We start from the raw sequence: 5,299 nt of genomic DNA on the forward strand, positions 1-5,299 counted from the left end.
GAACAAATCTCTTCCAGTCAGTTGACCAAGTAGTTGTTCTCCAGATCTCAACGAATACTAATGATAATTATCGCCAGCAATAATAAATGTACTGGCTTTGCCTGGGCTTGTTCTCAGTACATTACCTGCATCCTCTCACTGTGCTCTGCTCAAGGTCGCACAGCCAAAGCTGAGGTCACCAGCTAAGACCACAAGCAGGGTGGCTGCAGAGATGCCCTCTTCTGCCTCCTCCTGGTCTCTGGGGTAAGGTGGACTGGAAAAGGTCCCACTCAGGCCCCTTTTCTGTGGGATACCCTAGTCTGGTGGGTGGGCTAACACCAGGTTTTAAAAGGTTTTCCCCAATGTCCTTTAGAAGCCATCAAGATCAAGAAGCAGCATCAGGTATCACAATTATTGTTTTGTTAAATCCTCAAGACAAGCTTTTGGAGCTGACTCCACTGTACAGGTGGAGAAACTAAGGCTCTCTTGCACAGTAGTAAAGATGAGATTTGAATGGAGACCTGCTGAACGTCAAGGACAGTGCCCTCTGATCTGCTTGCTACAGCTGGGGACCAGGTTGAGTCTGTGATTCTGCCCTCTGTCCAGACACCAAATCTGGCTGGCCTGGGCACTTTGCTCTTCCCTCAAAGAAGTCCATTCATATCCAAGTCCAACACCACGGCCCTGCTCTCTCTGGTCGCATGGGAGCCCAAGCAGCCCCAGCTCCTCTACAGACAGGAACACGTCCCCGAGGTGGTGAGCTGGGACAGAGCCACTGTGACCTTCCTCATTCGCCTCTTGATGTCCGTCTGCAGCCCAGGCCCAAGACCCCAGGGACACACTGAAGGACTGTTCCTTGGAGCCAAGAAGCTGACAGGGGCTGGCAGTTCCTTCCTGTTCATGTTCTGCTTGCATTTCCCCAGAGACATGACCACTTAGAAACCTATAAATCCCAGACAGGGCTGAGGGCCCAGGCGAGTATATAAATTGGGACTTGTAAAAGCATAATGTTCCCCTCCGGACAAGCAGGAGGGGTGTGTGCCAGGAAGCTTGTGCTTCCCAGGATCTGAGACTTGGTCTTGAACTTTGGAGCCATAGGAGTGGGGGTCGGGGGTCGGCAGGCCTGATGCTGGAGACAAGCTGGTCCTGATTCTAGGCACCCTCAAGAAATCACTTTGATTATGTGCCTTCTCAGAGCCTCGATTCTTTTTTCTGTGAAATGGGGTAACACTTACCTTGAGATATGTCAGAGCCAGGTTTTGGATGTTCTTTGATATCCTGTGGGATTCACTGATATCCTGTGGGATTCACTATGCTGTTAACATGAAAAGATACAGCGGACAGAGCATGTGTGGGGGAGGGAGGTCTGTCTGGTCCTCCGCTCTCCCGTAACTGGCCTGCTTTGTAATGTAGGACCCATCCTAGCCTCAGATCTCATTTCCTCTTTTTGAAAATGAGCAGCCTGGCAGGATGACTGTATTCACAAATATTTATTGCCCAAAGTTCTGTGGATGTAGGTCTTCTTTCCCTGCTCAATTCTCTTACTCCACCCATCTAGTTAACAGGAGAGATCCCTGACTTCAGCAACCCCTCTGGGAGTCTAGTAGGTAAGGAGTTGCACTGCCCACCGAAGGGCAGTTGTTCAAATCCACCAGCTGCTCCACAGAAGAAAGATGGACAATCTTCCTTGGGATTTCCAGTCACTGACAGCCCACTGAGGGGTCAGCTGTGAGTCAGCTCTGATTTGAAGGCACATGACAACAACAACAACATAGACATGGGGGCAGGGCATCCAGAGGATATAACCTGGCATATCGTCCATTTCCCGCCTTGCACAGCTCCCTGATCTGACGCTGAGGTGGGTAGAGGCAGGGAAGGGGTTCAGGAAACAGAACCCCTTGTGGGCCCTCGGGGTAACTCAGGGTCTCTCTGTGGCACCATTCCCATGGGGACAATGAACCACTCATCCTCACCCTCTGGCCCTCCTTGTGAGACAACGGGGAGTTTTAGTTTCAATATGTCTTTACAAATGATGGTGGCGGATACCCTGTGCCCTGGGACATGGTCAGATGTCTGACTGGGGCCATATTTAGTTTTTTAATAAGGGACCAAAAAAAAGCACTGGTTGGGAAGGGGGCTTGTGGCCAGTTCTTCAGTGGTTTGTGAGCCTAAGAGACATGGTGGGTGTAAAGGTGAGAGGGTGTTCTGAGCATGCCAAGATGAAGAGGGGGCACTGGGGGGGCACTCGCACGCTGGGAGGGAAGGTACGATTCACTGAGCCCTGCTGTGCGCCTGGCTGCCTGGGCTGCGTCTCCGCTCGCCCCTTTGCTCCTTGGCTGTCTTTGTTTCTCTTTGTCCCTTTCCCTCCCTCTCTGTCTCTCTGAAATTAAATGGGATCCAACTGCCAGCTCCCTGTGTGTTCCCATGCTCACAGCCCCAGCCCTTTTCATTATTAATAGAAATATGTCCTCATTGTACAGCTTAATTCTGCTTATCTGGAATGGATTAAGGGCTCACAATGACATGCAGTATTGATTCTTGAGCATCCCTGTTAAAGGTATTTCACCACCAAGTAATTATTTCCATAAAATCAATGGGGGTGGGGGGCCTAGGGATCCCCGGGTGGGGAACAGGAGCCCCAGGTCCCCAGTCCAGGTTCCGACGTGCTATGTGACCTTGTGCCAATTACTCCCCATCCAGGGTCAGGTTGGCTCAGCTTGGGAGGTGGGACAGGAGTGTAGACACAGAAGGTGGGAGAGGCGATGTGGAGCTAGTCAGGTGGGCTCTAAGACCACAGTGGTGGGGAGAGTGCGCTGAGTAGGAACATGGGCTCTGGAACCAGGGGCCTAGGTTTGAACCCCAATCCTACATTTTCTGGCTGTGTTATCTGGGAGAGTGACTTACCCTCACTGTCTGAAATTCTGTGTCTACAATGATTCTGACAGTCAGTGATTCTACCAGCCAGGGTCTGGTAGAAAATAGAAGATTCTTTCAAATTGGGACTATTGCGTTTCACGCAGGCTCTGGAAGCCCCTGGGTCCACAATCAGTCAGCTCGCTTACTCGCCAGCAGGAAGGTTGGGAAGCTGAGTTCCTGCAGAGGTGCCTCCAAAGAAAGGCCTGGCCATCTACTTTGGAAAAAACAGCCACTGAGGACCTTACAGAGAGCATCTCTGCTGGGACACACCCAGGGTTGGCATGAGTTGCAATCAACTGGAGAAGTGGTTTTAATGAAGGGACTAACAGATACAGCTTTTCACAAACTGCACACTCCCAGCGACTCTGCATGGAACAATTCTATTGATGCCGTTTCCCCAGCAGCGTGTGCTCACTTTATGCTTCAGTGTCACATTTGGGTAATTCTCATACTGAAAACTTTTCCATGGTGATGTTGCGTGTGTAATGTGTTGTTGTTAGGTGCAGTCGAGCGTAACTCATAAAAACCTTGCAAACAGCAGAGCTGAACCCTGTCCTGTCCTGCGCCATCCTCATCGTCTCTGACACACTCAAGCTCGTTGCTGCAGTCACCGTGTCGATCCATGTGGTTGAAGGTTTTCCTTTGGTCGACCCTTGACCTCTCCAATCATGATGTCCCTCTGCAAGGAATTGCTGCTCCTGGAAACATGTCCAAAGTATGTGAGATGATGTTTTGTCATCTTTGCCTCCTAGGAGCACTCAGTTAGCTGCATTGCCTCTAAGACATCTATCTGTTTGTTCTTTTAGCTTTCTGTGGGATATTGAATAGTCTTCTCCAGCACCACAGCTCAAAAGCGTCAATTATTCTTCTGTCATCTTTTTTTATTTTCCAGCTCTCAGATGCTTGGCAAGTGATGGAAAAGACCATAGCTTGAAACAGATACGCCTTAGTCTTCAACTGACATCATTGCTCCTCAGTAATTTGGCGAGGTCTTTGATTGCAGACTTTTCCAGTGCAATACATCTCCATAACTCTTGTTTGCTGGTGCCAACGATGTTGATTGTGGATTCAAGTAAGATGAAATTATTAATTTCAATCGTTCCCCCATCTATATTTTCTATTGGTCCAGTGGTGAGAATGATTCTTTTCTTGATATCGAGATATAATCCATTTTGAAAACTATACTGATGGCCTAGTGGTAAAAATCTACACTGCCATTCAAAAGACATGTGGTTCAAATCTGCCAGCTGCTTTACAGGAGAAGGATGGACAATCTCCCCCCGCATGATTACTGCCTCTGAGGGTCACTAGAGGGTCAGCTCTGACTTGGCGGTACACAACAACAACAACAACAACAGTCTTTGATCTTCTGCAACAAGGGCTTCAAGTCTTCCTTGCTTTTGGCAAGGTTGTGGCCTCTGCATAACACAGGTTGTTTAGTTTTCCTCTAATCCTGATACCACATTCTCCTTCAGAGTCCAGCTTCTTGAATCTGCATACAGATTGAATAGGTATAGAGAAAGGATACAGCCTTGATGCACACCTTTCTTAAACACTATGCAGTGTTTCCTTGCTCTGTTTGGACAACAGCTTCTTAGTTTAGGTAAAGGTTTTGCATGAGCACAAATAAGTTTTCTGGGGTTTTTATTCTTGTAAATGTTAGCCATAATTTGTATGATCCACACGGTCAAATGCCCTTGCATCATCAATAAAACACAAATAATACGTACTTTGGTATTCTTGGCTTTCAGCAAGGATTCATCTAACATTAGAAATGATATCCCTGGTGCCATGACCTCTTCTAAACTCAGCTTGAACTTCTGGAAGTTTTCTATGCATTTTTCTAGCTGTTTTTGAATTATTTGCAGCATTATTTTGCTTGCATATAATATTAATGATACTGTTTGATAATTTACACAGTCTGTTGAATCACCTTTCTTGGGAATGGGAATAAATATGAATCTCTTCCTATCAGTTGGACAGGCAGCTGTCCTCCAAATTTCCTGGCATAGACTGTTGAGCACATCCAATGTTACATCTGTTAGTTGAAACATGCCAGTTGGTATCCCATCAATTCCTGGGTCATAATGTTAAATAAAATTTTACATGGAAGCTCAAAAATTTGTGTGATCAGCCTTATTGGGGTGGTCTGATACATGGAGCCTGCAATGTCACCAGCGTATGTCTGCAGTTACAAAGGGTGTGAACAAGTATCAGACAAACAAACACTGATTTCTGTGATAGTAACTCTCCCAGGCTCCACCTCCACTCAGATGAGGGAGGAAGAAGGATAGAGGGAGGAGGGAGGGAGGGGGAGGGGAGACGCTGAGGAATGGGGGAGCCACGGAGAGGCGCTGGGCGAGGGGGAAGGGATAGGATGGGGGGGCAGGGTCTGAGTGGCAGG

Source organism: Elephantulus edwardii, unplaced genomic scaffold (assembly GCF_000299155.1).
Source record: "Elephantulus edwardii isolate Elephantulus edwardi_28Jun2011 unplaced genomic scaffold, EleEdw1.0 scaffold00005, whole genome shotgun sequence".
NCBI lineage: Eukaryota > Metazoa > Chordata > Mammalia > Macroscelidea > Macroscelididae > Elephantulus > Elephantulus edwardii.